Raw genomic sequence first — 15913 nt, forward strand, 5'->3', positions numbered from 1 at the left:
GTTGGTTCACACATTCCAAAGAACTTTTATCTGTCAGTCATAAGATGTTAGGGCGATAAAGGTAGACTAAGATAAATTGTAATTAGGCTCTCTTTAGCAAATCTCACTATCTCCAAATTACCACACCTTTAATTAGTTATTTAGCCTTTGCCTACACAGCTTCTTTCCAGGAATTATCATTCACAGACTCATGTAGCCATGATTGACCTCAAGCTCAATATGTAGCTGAGGGTGAGCTTGAACTCCTGATCTAGCTGTCTCCACCTCCCGAGTTCTAGAATTACTGGTGTGCTTCATTCTGGCTGGCTATGTGTGGCTGCTGTTGTCATTTCCGATGCTGAAGACTGAACCCAGGCTTCATGAGTGCTCCACCACTGGATCCCAGTTACCCCATCCCCCAACCTGCCAATTTTGAGACAGGATATTGCTAAATTACTCAGACTGGCCTTGAACTTTCTAACCTGCTCAGCCTCTCTAGTAGCTGGAAGTACAGGGCTATACCAACTGGCCTCACTCGTTTAATCAGTTCATAAAAAGAAGGCAGTATGATTTCTTTCTGCCACCATATCATAGCTTTTTCTCATCATATTGTGTAGTCCAGGTTTGGATTCTTTTGGTGATAGTCAAGAGCACCAAGGGAGGGCATTTAAAGGCTCCTTTGAAATAGATTATAGCAAAACCCATTATTTGAAGTTCCTGGTGGTTGGGACCATCACTGCCCCCATTGCTCTATATAGTAGGTGTCAAGATTGTTGACTCCTGTCCTATTGTGCTTTCATTCCAGGCTAATATTCAGGGCTTTCTTTATGAAGCCCCACTGAAACATTGCTCACTGGTGGCCACATCCTCTGCCACTTATGCTGCCTCCAGAGTAGCACACTGAGAGGAACACCCTGCCACTACAGAGTTGATTATCTTCCCTCTTTCAGGAACCAGGATGATAATAAAGAAAAGGAAATATTGAAGAGGAACACACAGAAAGAGATAGAGGATGACATGTCTCAAGGAGTGGTCACTAGCCAGCATGCCACCTAGCTCCCATCCTGCTAACACTACCTATTGAAAGCTCTGGTGAAACCTTATGGAGAGTGCCATCCAGCCTCAGCTCAAAGACATTCCAAACACTGTGGCCACTGCTTAAATCACCCTTCCTTTTTGCCCAGCTACAGCCAGTACACGCTGGAGAATGCCCTCTTCCCCTGTGACTAATCCAGACCCATTTTTTTTTCCCAGCACAAGTACCTGTTCCAACATCAATTTATATATACAAGTAAGAAATACTACCCATGCCCAGACTGTGGGTGGCAATTCTTCCAGAGGGGTTTGTGGGCCTTAACCATGCTAGCCTATTAAAGTCACTTCACTTACCCCATCTGCTGCTCATCCACTAGTAAAAAGGTATAGATGAGAAGCCCTACCAGTGTCTTCTATACAGTAGACTGTATTTTGCTCGGACCTCCTTGCTGGCTCTCACGTGAGTGTGCCCTCTGGCAAGAAGCTTCCCCTGGCCTTGTCTGTGGCCTTCCATTTACCTGCTCATACCCACTCCACAGTCATTGGATAGTTATTCTCCTAGCCTGTCCTTCCACCTCTCTAAGTGAGGCAAAGGCCTGGAAATGCATCTGTGGCTCCATCAGTCCCACCTCTGCAGCTTGAGGTGGCTGCACTAGAGCTTTCAGAGCCTGTCTCTGTTTTGTTTTTGTTTTTTGTTTGTTTGTTTGTTGCTTGTTTTGTTTTGTGTTTTTTTGAGACAGGATTTTCTGTGTAGCTTTGGTACTGCCCTGGATCTCGCTCTGCAAACCAGGCTGGCCTTGAACTCATAGAGATCCACCTGACTCCACTTCCAGAGTGCTAGGAATTAAAGGCTTCTGCCACCACTGCCCAGCCTAGCTCTGTTTGTTGTTGTTGTTGTTATTGTTTGTTTGTTTGTTTTGTTTTAAGGATAGGATCCCTCAGTTCACTTTGGATACAGTTAAAGAGTGTGGGAGACAGGTCATACAAATTGATGAATTTATTTATTTATTTTTTATTATATTTATGTTTTAATTTTACACATCAGCCATGGGTTCCCCTGTCCTCCCCCCTCCCGCCCCCACACTCACCTTCCCCCAGCCCCTCCACTCCATTCCCATCTCCTCCAGGGCCAAGACTCCCCTGGGGATTCATTTAAACCTGGTGGATTCAGTCCAGGCAGGTCCAGTCCCCTCCTTCCAGGCTGAGCAAAGTGTCCCTGTGTAAGCCCAAGGTTCCAAACAGCCAACTCATGCACTAAGGACAGGTCCTGGTCCCACAGCCTGGATGCCTCCCAAACAGTTCAAGCTATTCAACTGTCTCACTTATCCAGAGGGCCTGATCCAGCTGGGGGCTCCACAGCCTTTGGTTCATAATTCATGTGCTGCCATTCATTTGGCTATTTGTCTTGGTGCCTCTCCAATCTTGGTCTCAACAATTCACGCTCTTACAGTCCCTCCTCTTTCTCGACAACTGGACTCCTGGAGCTCCACCTGGGGTCTGGCTGAAGATCTCTGCATCCACTTCCATCAGTTATTGGATGAGAGTTCCAGCACGACCATTAGGGTGTTTAGCCATCTGATCACCAGACTAGGTAAGATCAGGCTTTCTCTCGACCATTGCCAGCAGTCTACAGAGGTTGTATCATTGTGGATTTCTGGGGATCTCTCGAGCACTCTGCCTATTCCTGTTCTCATGTGGTCATCATTTATCATGGTCTGTTATTCCTTGTTCCCCCTTTCTGTTCTTGATACAGCTGGGATCTCCTGCTCCCCTAAGCTTTTTTTCCCTCAAATCTTGTCCTTCATTACTCCCACTGTCATCCAGGTTGTTCATGTAGATCTCATCCATTTCTCTGTCATTGGGTGATACCTGTGTCTTTCCTAGGGTCCTGTTTTCTAGGTAACCTCCCTGGAGTTGTGTAGCAGTCTAGTCATCTTTGTTTTACATCTAGTATCCTCCTATGATTGAGGACATATCATGTTTGTCCTTCTGAGTCTGGGTTACCTCACTCAGGATGATTTTTTCTAGATCCATCCATTTGCCTGCAAACCTCATGATGTCATTGTTTTTCTCTGCTGAGTAGTACTCCATTGTATATATGTACCATATTTTATTTACCCATTCTTGAATTTTTATGATTAGTGCTGGGATGTTCAGCAACGGCTTCTCTGCTCACTGGCAAGGTTAGGAACCCAATAGCTTCTCCATCCATGATGTTGCTTGCCTCCACAGTCCCAAGGTAGCTCTGAGGACCTGGAGAACTGTTGGTCCCCACTCCATGTTGGGAGATTAAAGAACCTGGGCTCTGAGGGTAGCGAAAGATGGTGGTAGCAGTTGGGTGGATGGATGGATTCATCAGAAAAGAGCAAAGAGAAACAGGCCGCATAAACACAACTCAGATGGCAAAGCAAAAAGTGAAAACAACTATTTGAGAAGAGAGTGAGGAGGAGTGAAAAAGAAAAGGAGAAGAGAAGGAAGTGGGCTGAGCAGAGAGCAGGCACACACTCAGAAGATAACTAATTCATGAGTCTATAAGACCAATGCAATGGTAGCTTTGGGAGAAGAGTAGCAGACACAACATAAAATATGTAAGTTCAGCTGAGTCTGCCCAGTGTCTCCAGAGCTAAGGTCCCTGGAGTTATTCCTGAATGCTCTCACAAATTTCTTCATAAAGGAAATCACCAGCAGGGACATCGTTTTCAGTTGTAACTTTGTAAATATGATTATCTTCTAGTTGCTAGATTTTTTATTATTCCATAGCTACAACCAACCCTGTCTTTTAAAATAAAAAGGTGAAATTTGGAGTGAGAATTATTGTCATGCTAAGACAGCAGGAAGTACCCAAAGATAGAATGGTCAGAAAAGGTTAATTTGAGGCCAACTGTGTGAGAGAGGGTGCACCAATCTAGCAATGTAAAAGTTGTTCACCTCTTGGGGCCCTACAGTTTCTCTTACTAGCATCTGAGAGATTTAACTACATCATGGTTGGAGAGTTATTTTCTCCCATGTACCAGTTTTGATCTATTAGCAATGAGAAGGGTGTGCTTTGGGGGAAAGATGTAGCACCAAGGAGGTAATATCTTAAAATATCATCTGCCATTCATGCTTTAGTGGGAAATGGCTTGCCAAGAATTTTCCATATGGCAGATGAGAAATCTTTTCCCTGGGGTGTCATAAGGAAACTGGTCCAGCTCTCCTTCTCACTAGCCAAACCAAGTCACTCAATTTTAACCAGTGACATCCCTGGAATAATGCTATTTGTTTAGTATATATTGCTTTTCTAGTTTTTCATTTCATAGTAGTTTATAGCTGTTTTGTGACACTGATTTTCTCAAGAATATAACCATAGCTGCCCATCTCTACTCTGAAGAACATGAACATCTCATGTTTTGTATAATATTTGAAGAGTTTTGTAGTTCCCAAGAAGACCAAAAAGTTCTTGCCAGAAGAAAGTGCTAGAGGGGATCATGGATCCCCAGTTGAGTACCCTTGATATTTAGTTTAATGTTATTTTTTTATTTGGCTTGATTGTATACTTCTAATTATGAATTGAGCAGTTAGAAAATATTATCACATATTCATGTAAAGTACCTGTCAAAGCTGAGTAGCATGCTTGCATAAACAAACAACATCCAACAAAGAAAATAATTGAATGTTTTTTATTTCTTAAATGACTAATTTGTTATTTTACTTAAGATGATAGTGGTAGAGTGAAGTAGCCCTTAACTTTGTAGAGGTGAAGATCCCTGTTTTCATTTATTCACAAATGCAGCAAGGTATTTGAATGGGTGACATCCTAAGGTCTGTACTACTTAGAATGCATTAGTATTTTAATGTAGAGTTGAAGATTTATTAGTGGATTATTAAAAAATGGAATTGTATGTATCTTATTAGCTTTGATGAGTGGATCCAGATTTTGGGGCACACAGAAATTGTCCCGCCTATCTGTAAATGCAGATTGGCAGGTCCAAGAGTCCCTGAGTCTGTCCCAAGAGAAAGAAGTTTTCACTTATAAATGTGTGACAATTCTGATACAGGTGGCCCCAGGATAACACTTTGAAAAACATTGCCCTAGAAGGTCTACTGGTAGGACAAAGATCAGCTATGACTGTTTTTATTCTAATACAGTTATGTGCAAAATGACTACTTAATATGTGCGCTCAAAAACCTGAAGTGATCTCCCTTGAATGAATTCAAGAAAAATTGGCTGTGCTTAGAAACAGTTTGAAGAGCACTGTACACCATTATATGTGGAGTTATGGAAAATGTTAACACCATTCCATATGTCTTGGGAATTGCAGCTGAATTTTCTATATAATGTCTTTTTCAATATGCTGATCATTTTACGTTGCCTATTTTCTAATATGGTAAAAAGAGCCATGTGTGTTCTGTAATTCAGCAAAAGTGAAAGATGTGATTTGGTTTTTCATTCTTTTTATTATTCAAATGTACCTTTCAAACACATGCTATTTTGTAATATGTACATTTAGGTCACTTAATGTCATTTTATCAGTGTTTGGAGTTACCCTGGGTTTCATTTAAAAGGTAGAAGTAGCGTTTTTCTTTCCTTTTCTTTTTTTTTTCTCTTTTTCTTTTCAGTCTGAGTCAAATGCTTTTCAAATCAGTCCCTATAAATGTAGATGGAATCACCAAGTGTTTGGCTCCTTTAATGTGCTGGGAACACTGACAAGTATTTTAGAAGCTCATGCTGAGTAAGACTCCCTGTAGTAACTTTAAAAATTATTTATTTTTATTTTCTATGTATGGATGTTCTGGCTTGCATATATATATGCAATACCTGTGAAGACCAGAAAAGGGTTATGGATCTCCTCTATCTGGAGTTACAGGTGGTTGTGAGGCACCATGTAGGTGCTAGGAATGGAGCCTGGTAATCTAGAAATGCAGCCAGTCTTCTTAACCACTGGGTATTTCTCCATCCTCACTTCATACCATTTCTCAGGTGAAGAAATGATTTAGAGGAATATATCAGAGTTCTAATTAGTAGACAGTAAAACTGGAAACTGACTTACTTAACCTTTTTAATAATACTTGCATAGCAAACATAGGATATTATGATTTAATAAAATGATATATTTTGGGGAAAATTCTTTATATCCATTAATATGTGATATACTAGAGCAGACTCATACCTTTCTGGTAAAGAATAAACTGAGACCCATATTATATAACATGTGTTAATCAGTTTTCTGTCAGTTTGACAAAACACCTTGAGAAGACAACTTACATTTTGGCTGATGATTTTAGACATGCACACCTGTGGCCTGTTGGCGCCATTACTTAGAGGCCCATGGTAAAGGAGAACCATTATGGAGAAAGAGAGCAACCAGGAAACAGAGGAGACAGACAGAAAAGGGCTGGAGAAAAGCAAGGTCTTTAAGGACACACACTGGCCTAGTTCCTATAGATAGCCCCATTTCCTAAAGTCAGTTGCCAGTACCTCCCAGAATATCATCACCATGTAGGTACAAATCTTCAAGTTGTGACACTGTGAGGGTATTACATCGTCAAGCGATAATATAAATGCACATCTAAAATACAAGTGCAGGCATGAGCATACGCACATGGGGATGGGGACAAACACACACACACACACACACACACACACACACACACACACGTGAATAATTTGGAAGAGAAAACCAGAGCACTCACAAAACCAAACAACTTTCTTTCCTCTGATTGTATCATTCCATTTAGGTCTAAAGATTCTGAAATTTTCACAGCCGTTATCAACACAATTTAAGTGTTTTTTGTTACGCACTAGCTAATGGTTCCATACGCATATGCAGTTTTAATAGTCACAGTCAACAAAAGAGGTGATACCTTTGGCATTATTCCCATTTCACTCATGAAGAAGTGGATTTGTAGATTAAGGAAACAATTTTCTCAAGGCCAAACCACACTGCGTGGCAGGGTCAAAGTTGCACAGATGCCAGTTTGACAGTGAAAGGCGTTTTCCTAGCGAGCTCCCGTGTGCCTCAGGAAACATCCGCAATCACTATGGAAAGCAGGCTCATCTCAAATCTTAGTGTGGCAGATTCGGACTAAAATCCACACTGCTGGGTTCTTTTGGCCTCTCCTCCATGTTTTCATTTTGGATAAGTTCCTGGGTAGAGAGAAACTTGCTCTGCACTGAAAAGTGATGGATGAGATAGAGTGAAGAACCTCAGCTTGTATTCAGCACAGACTAAACTTTGTATATTTTGGAAGAGCAAATGAGAGCCCTGACAATACCAAACAACTTTCTTTCCTCTGATTGTATTGTTCCCTTTGGGTCTAAAGATTCTTGAATTTTCATAGCATTTATCCACACCTCTTTGTACGTTCTTGTTATGCACCAGTTAACAGTTCCATATGCATACATATTTTTAATAGTCAGAGTCAACTAGAGAGATTGACGCCACTGGCACAATTATACCCCTTCCTCTCATGGAAAAGTGGATTTGTAGAGAAGGCAAAAGACAAAAAGACATCAGCGAGTGGGGCAGACTGCAGTGGAGAGGGCCTTCCAGAGCACAGCTGTTATCATCCTTAGGGCAAATCTCCAATAAACCAGATTTTCTTTCTGATGCTTTTCAAGAAAAGTTGGAACTCTGCCTGATGTTAGAGAAATGCCCAAGTATTCTTTTCAGCTTTTTGATGTTTGATTGTTCCTTTTCTATAGCCTAGGTAGATCCCAAACCCAAACTTATAATAGTGTCCTGTCTCCAAGGAGCTTCAAGTAGTATGTTTTTTTTTTTTTTTTTTTAGCTCTTCTTTATTTGTTCTTTGAGAGTTACAAATTTCCTTCTGTGTGTTTTGATAATATGTATGGCCCAAGCTCTTCCCAGAGCCCTCCTTTTATACCCACCCAACATTTTTATTTTATTTTAAACACTCAGGACAAATTTGTGCTGCCCAAATATTCTTAACTGTGTAGTATTATCTTGGAAAATGATCAACTTAGCAGGGTCTACACTCTTTGAGAAAACTGACCCTTCCTTTCCAAGCAGGTATCAATTGCCAATCATTCCACAGTGAAGGGTGGGATTATGTGCTCAACTCCCTTATCCATGCTGGGATTTGTTCCAGCTTAGGTTTTTGTAAGTTTTGTGCATACTTTCACAATTGTAGTGAATTTTTATGCATAACTGCACTATTGTGTCCAGAAGATGTTTCCTGTGTCTGACAGAGGATCAGTTCATCATGATGACCCACAACTAGAGAATGTACAGAGTAAGGGCCTTTGGCACACTCAGGCCTAAGTGTGAATCTCAAGGTTCATGGAACTATGTAGAACATGAGGCAGCAAGACTGTAGGAGCCAGAGGTGGTGTGTGAGTGGTTCCAAGACAATAGCATCTTCCCCATACAACACTGCTGATGCTCATATGAACTCCTAAAGACAGTGTGCATCTGACCTACACTGGTTCAAGCCAGAAAATACCCCAGCACTGAGAAGGGGAAGTGGGTACAAAGCCCCAACTCTAACCAAGAAGCTTTTTGCATTTGATACTAGCTGGGAGAGGGAAGATCAGTTTCCTCCAATGGAGTGACACTGGGTGTATCAGTCACACTCCAGGGCAGGTCCCATGCTCAGGGTGGTTGGCCAAACAAAGTAGATTCCATGTTTGTGTGTGTGTGTGTGTGTGTCCTTTTTCTTTTCTTTTCTTTTGTTTGTTTGTTTTGATTTTTGATTTTTTTTCCTGAGAAAAAAAACATGAGGTTGGATAGGTAGGAAGGTGGGGAGGACCTGGGAGGAGTTGTGGGTAGGGGAAAGAATTGTGGGGGCATCACATCCCCACATTTCCCCAGAGTACTCTTGAGCAGAAGCAGTAGGAAATATTAAATAGAAGGATAGAAGGGAGAGAAACATATAGAAAATACAGGATAACCTCAAGAGGGCCTGGATCCTAATCCATCAGGCCCTGACTGTCTCAGCCAAAGGGTTTTTAAAGGAATGCCAAGGGGGTGGAGCACAAGACCTCCCCCCCAATACAGCAAGTGCAGACCATCTCAGACACCTGGTACTCAGGCCCATGGTCCAGTCAAGCTCTTTATGCAGACCTGCTGGGTAAAGCTACTGGGAAACCTAAATGGGCCCCAACAAAGAATATGATCAAAATATGTAAAAAAATAAAAAAAAAATAAGAAACAATAACAAAAATAAGACAGTTTCCTGTAGCTGTCCACTTCCTCTGGCACTACTCCTGAGCGCATGTACTCAAAGCACTCCATATCCTACTATAAAGATATTTGCTCAACTGTGTTCATTCCTGTTCTACTCACAGTAGCCAAGAAGTAGAAATAGCCTAGATGTCCACCATCTGATGGACAGATAGTTAAAATATAGTATATTTGCACAATGGAATATTATTCAGCTATTAAGAAAAATAAAATTGTTAAATCCACAGATAAATGGATGGAGCTGGAAGTAATCGTTCTGAATAAGGTAACTTAGACCCAGAAATATATAGGTCTTAAATTTTCTCTTATCTGTGAATGTTAACTTCAGATATGTGTGCTCCATTTATAATACCCATAGAGGTCAGGAAATTGCTAAGTGTTATGGGGAGAGACATTCAAGAGAGAAAATGAGAACACTGATATAAAGTGTTATAAAGGGAATAATGAAGAGGAAGTGTTAAACTAGGGTCAGGGAGTGGAAGATAGAAGAGAGTATGAGGGTGAAGAAACAGCACCAAAGACCCTTTGAAAAAGAAATATAGAAACCTACTGTGTATGGAAACTTACACACACACACACACACACACACACACACACACACACACACACACAGGGTGGGGGGATGGATTAAAATAGAGTGATCTTACTGCAGGGTAACAATGTTCCTGTTAGATACCAGTGGCTAACAAGTAAAAATCTCAGTGCCAGGAATGAGTTACTTCTTTGGGAGCTGTTGGACAATGAGGTCCCATAGACCTGCAAAAGCTACAGGCTATTTCCTTTGCTCCAAAGACTCTATTGCTAAAGGTGCTACATATTTACATCACAGAACATGGAGAAATCAAGCTAGTACTGACCTGGATGCTCTATCCTTATTGGCTAGCTTTCACAGTGCTAAAAATTTGACAGGAGAAAAGTAATTATCAGTTATACCCAACATTCAATTTTAAGTTGTGGTTTATGATAAAGATAATTTAAATTTTAAAAATTATTCCATTTATTGATTGAAGGGGTACACATGTGCATGTGGATATTAGAGCCATGTGAGGTTTGAGCTCAGGTCATCAACCAAGCTTGGTGACTCCAGCTGAGACATCTCACCAGCATCCCCCGCCCAAATTATTTTAAACAGAGTTAGCGAGACTTTACTCTAAAATTGTGTCAGCTAAATAAACATTCCAAGTTAAGTTCTTAAGGCACTGGTCATCTGCCCTCATCAGCATATTTACTGATATTTGAAAAATAGATATGGGGGCTCATGTCTTGATCCCAGCTACTCAGGAGGCTGAGGCAGAGGGATCTAGGTTCGAGGCCAACATGTTTCAAAACGAAATTTTAAAAGAGCTGGGAATGTAGGTCAGTGATCCTCAGTATACCTCACAGCACTGGAAAAGAAAACAAAACTATGTATGTATTTTTGAATGTGTAAGTATAGAAGTTGCCTCCACTCTGCTCACTTCCCAAGCAGGCTGCCATATGCTCCTCTTGGGTCGGCTTATAATTTCTTTCTGTTTCTTCTTACAGGACTCATATGACTAACATGTCTATAGTGCTTGTGGTACTTGTAGTCTTCAAAGATTTGCTTCTCCCTCTGTAAATAATATATTATACCTTTTTGCTCAGGAAAACCACTGTGCCATTAGGTACTCCCATCAGGGTTTTCAGATAATGTTTTTGTTTGTTTGTTTGTTTTGGTTAAGAGCTAGTCAGCAGGAGCAGCTGCCCTCTATGTCCCATTGTCATTAGCTGTTGGCCAGAAGGAATTAAGAAAATGATTCTTGCCACAGAGCAACATTACCAGAGACAGAATCTCAGCTCTATGAACCTGCATGTTGGTTCCTTCTTTCCAGCATACTGAAGGCTAATTGCATTCACCAATGAAACAAAACTATCTACTGAGCCAGTCTGTTGAGCTAGAGATTGCTCTTGCTCACCTGTGTCAGTCAGCTTAGCTCAGAGATTATGCAGTGTGTCTTGTTTGCACATAACTAAACTTAACGAGTAAGCTTACAGTAGAAAGAATATTTACCTTTCATGGTGACCTTTTCTGGGTAATCTTGACTTTTGTTTTAAAATCTGAAGTGTATTCCCTAGTTAAGAAGGGATTTCCCCTTCTTCAATATCAGAGGACTAAAAGCATGTGCTTAGATTTCATGCAGGAATTAATAGCTGAATTAACTGTGTCCCATAGAGGGATATCATAATATACCTATGCATCAGAATATTTAGTCAGACCTTAAGTAAGGAGGGGTGTGAAACTGGAACACCATGGCTGTTGTGGATTGTGGTAATCTTCTTAAAATGTCAGAAAGGAGATTGAACGTCACTGGCTGCGGGCTTCATTTCACTCACACCCATGTTTTTTAATCAGTTTTTGTATATTATATATTATAGTCTATGATTAGACCATCATATGGTATGAGGGAGGGATTAATTGCAGCTGGACCAACCTGGTGGTATTTCAAACAATTATCCAAAGCCTACTCCTTCTTTCTATTTTAAATGATTAGAATATCAGACCAACATGAAATGTGTTGTAACACAGTTGGATGCAATGGTAATTAGTGTGTGAGGGGTCACATAAATACTTGATTCCATGTGTCTAATATAGTACAAACACATTTGTGCCACCATGGGATGCACAACTGAACAAGGAGGACTTTAGTATGAATATTAGCACATATTTTGTAGTGGTGAAGGCCATTTGGTGGCCAAATATCTCTCAGGGGAAATTAGAGCAACAGAGTTCTTTATTTGAAAGGGGAGTGGGAAGTTTGTATAGAAGAAAGCTGAGAAACATCTTGGTATTAGTTGGAGAGATGGCCAGAGGTAACTGTAAAGAATTTGTGGGTCATTAGTTTTACACAATTAGAAAAAAAAATCATAGTATTTTGTTTCATAAAATACCATTTGTCACTGAAGAAAATTATATGGAGCTATAAAATGAAAAAATTTCACTCATGTTCTCCATTCTGGCAAGCCAATATGAGCTTGATTAAAGTGTTTCACCTTTTCCTCATTTATTTATCTTTAAATCAAAGATAATAATAGTTAATACCACCTTCATAGATTTTTGTAATATTTAAGTGAATTAATATGTGGAAATGCTTATAGTGATGCCATTCAAGTTCAGTTTTCTATCTGACTGATTATGTCTGCCTATCTAGATATTTACATATCATTCTAATCTAGTGTGTTATTCTAGTACTTGCTTTTCACCATGTCAAATTATCATGAATGCTTTTTCATGTCTGCCTATATGAAACTTGCATCTAACACTTTTCAAGTGTATTTTATGTTCTAGTATGAGAAAATATTGTAATTGTTAGTTCACTTGGAATGAACACTTTCTCTCTCTCTGTCTGTCTCTGTCTGTCTCTCTTGCTTTGTAGACCAGGGTGGCTTTGAACTCACAGAGATCCACCTGCCTCTGCTTCCTGAGTACTGGGATTAAAGGCATGGGCTGCTGTGCTAGGCCCTGCTGCTATTTTTAACTACCACAAAAATTCTGCAGTAACTACTGTAGTTGGAAGTTTTCCTGTGTCCTGCCTAATCCACAGCCACTCCGACCCAAATAAACACACAGAGGCTTTTATTAATTATGAACTGTGTATCCATTAACTCAGGCTTATTACTGACTAGCTCTTACACTTAAATTAACCCATAACTCTTATTTTTGTTTAGCCATGTGGCTTGGTACCTTTCCTCAGTTCTACCTTGTCATCTTGCTTCCTTTCTGTCTGGCTGGTGATTCCTGACTCAGCCCTTTCTTTTCCCAGAAGTCTTCTCATCTGCTTGCTCCACCTATACCTCCTGCCTGGCTACTGGCCAATTAGCTTTTTATTGATCAACCGATCAGAGCAACACATATTCACATACAGAACAACATCCCACAATTAACAACCCTTTTCCATGTGCCCTTATTGGCAGCAGGATTGAGGCTGTGTTAAAATTGTTGTGAAGTACTGTCAACCTTCATTGAAAGAATCTGAGGCTGTTTATAGTGCTCTTACTGATACTTGAGAATTTAATTTCCCTAACACTTTCGCTTGTATCTGTGGAAGTGATTGTGTGCTCCTAAGTGCTCAGCAGTGTGTGAGGATGGGTGTGGTGGTGCACAGTTTTACACTGATTCCATTCCCTAGGAATGCTGTGATGCATGCTCTCCTCTGCCCTACATTCAGTTCTTCAGCCTGGTGCTTCCATCTTAGTGGCTGTGAGTCCATCTCTCTGTCATTCCCTTTACATCATTTTCAGTCATCCATATACCAAATGGGAAAATAACCATTGTACTATTAGGCATATGTTTAAAAAATTTCTAGGTCTAGCTCCTCATGGACCCATTCTGAGATTTACCTAGGTGACTCATGAGGGAGATGTGACAAGAAGGTGGAAGATATCCAAGTACCAACTACTTGCTTTCCATGTGTCAGGCTGAAGCTTACATCCTATGAGCTAAGATGATCTTTGTACTTTGGGTGGGCCGATCTAGTGTGGCAGTAATTGGTGTTAATAGCTACCCACCCAGGAGAAGCATCTGCCTCTTAAACACTCTTGCACATCTTGCACCTTCTGCCAGTAGGCAGGAAAAACAGTCCTTGTCTCATTTGGCCTATGCCACAAAAGGTACAATGCTGCCCTCAGAAAGACTGAAAGGCAGGCATGGTGGTGTGGTGACTAATTTAGATTTAGAGTCCAGATGTACTCAGTTCAAACCTGGTGACCTAATCCACTTGGGAAATGGATGGCCTAGATACTTAGCTGAGTAGAGATGTTTTCATGAGCTGAATGAATTGATGTGTGCCAGATTCTTAAAACAGTATTTGACATACAAGTTCAAAAGTTGTTTCATCAGGCTTTCCAGAAAGGCAGAAGTTAAAACTAGACAGACAAACATAACAATGAAAATGTACCCCACAAACTCCAATACTGAGTTGTGGTAAAAGTCCAATGTCTGACAGTTTTTCTTATGGTTCTCTCTCAATTCTATGTCAAAAACTGGTTTTCACCATTATGTACTATCATTACTATTCTTCTATAAAATGAGGGTACAGACACATGACTTGTAAGGTACCTGAAGCTACTAGAGTGATATGAAAGACAATGAGGATCAGGTAGACATGGATAGAAAAATGTAGCATGTGTAAGGACCAACCAGACTGAATCTGGATTAGCTCAAGCCTTACTGCCCAATATAATAGGCACTAGCTTCAAGTTGCTCTTGAATCTTGCAAATGAAATGAGTCCAAATGGACTAAGTTTAAAATGCATAGTCCTTTCAAAGAATTCATCTAAAAAGAATGAATGTGAGGTATTATAGTAATTATATGAAAGTATTTATACATGTTGAGATGATATTATAGATAATAGGTTAATGTATGTATTAAACTTCTGATTCTCTTTCACTCTGTGTGTGTGTGTGTGTGTGTGTGTGTGTCTACTCACATGGAAGCCAGAGGAGGATGTCCCCTGCCCTGCTTTATCACTCTCCACCTCAGTCTTTCACAACAGGACTTCCCACTGAACTTGGAGCTAGCCTAGTGGCCAATAAGCTCCAACAATCCTCTTGTCCCCTCCCTCTACAGTGCTGGTATCATCAGCAGTGGAACCATGTCTTTTTCTTATTTTTCTGTGGCTCTGAGATCCAATCTCTGGCCCTCATGCTTGTACAACAAGCACTCCTGTCTACTAAGCCACCTCTCCAGTCCCCGTGATTAAACTTAATGTGAACAGTTTAACCTGTTTCTTACTTTTCCAGGATGGCTACTACAACATTTTCAATTATAGATGTGGCTCACACTCACTTTCGCCGTGTAGCACTGGATGAGAAGACTGGAGTCTAGTAGTCTCTAAGCAGTAAAAGTGTCCTTCATCCCCATAATTGTTACTTTCAGGGTACTTCAATAACTAGTTCATACATAGCTGGAGAAGTCAAGGAATAGTCTGTCTTTAGGCTTGGCTACATCCAGGAACTAAATTGGTACTGCTTCTACTTGTATATTCCATGGATCCATCTCTGTTGTTTTCTGATGTGTTGACACCAGTGCGAGGCACCTTCTCACTTCAGGTTAGCAGCAATAGTCATTGCTCTATACATTATTGTACCTCCTCACGCCTGGTAGAAAGAGGTGGACTCAGCTCCTTTACCCTTTCTACTCTAGCTTCAGTCTGATGCCCATGCCTGCACCAGTCACTGGGTATGGCATGGGATGCTTTGATGAGCCAGGCCTGGTCACCTGCTGCTCCTAGGGACGCAAACAGACACAGCTATTAAAGCCCATGCAAAAATGTAATCCTGCAAGACAAGAATGGCATGGCTACTCTGCAAGGACAATTTGTAAAGCCTGTCCAGGGAAAGAAAGGGTAGACCTTTACCTGTGTTCTTTATTTCATGTTCACCTGAGCCACAGACTTGTACATCATGCTCTTCCACCTCTTTCTCACATAACCCCATCCAGCTGCTCTCCAAACTCTAGTAATTTGCCTTGTAGACAGTTTTACAAACAACCCATTATTTTCTGAGCTTTGTACATGCTTCTTATCTTTTCCCCCTTTCTTTAATCTCATCTCTTTGGAATTGAATTGAGATTCCCTTCTTCTCATATCCCGGAGTGTTTATTTCACTAAAATACCTTATATAAACCAATAATAGCAGATACGAAAAACCATGCAAATCAAAACACTTGACAGGATGACTTGTTCCAGGACAAGAA

The 15913-nt window shown here is 40.6% G+C and overlaps 1 protein-coding gene across 3 annotated transcripts in view; it reads left to right on the forward strand.

Annotated features, from left to right (window-relative positions):
• Kctd16 (potassium channel tetramerization domain containing 16) overlaps window positions 1–15913 on the forward strand; it is a 283202-nt gene that overhangs the window by 233675 nt on the left and 33614 nt on the right. The window lies entirely within an intron of this gene.

This window comes from Onychomys torridus, chromosome 13 (genome assembly GCF_903995425.1).
Source record: "Onychomys torridus chromosome 13, mOncTor1.1, whole genome shotgun sequence".
NCBI lineage: Eukaryota > Metazoa > Chordata > Mammalia > Rodentia > Cricetidae > Onychomys > Onychomys torridus.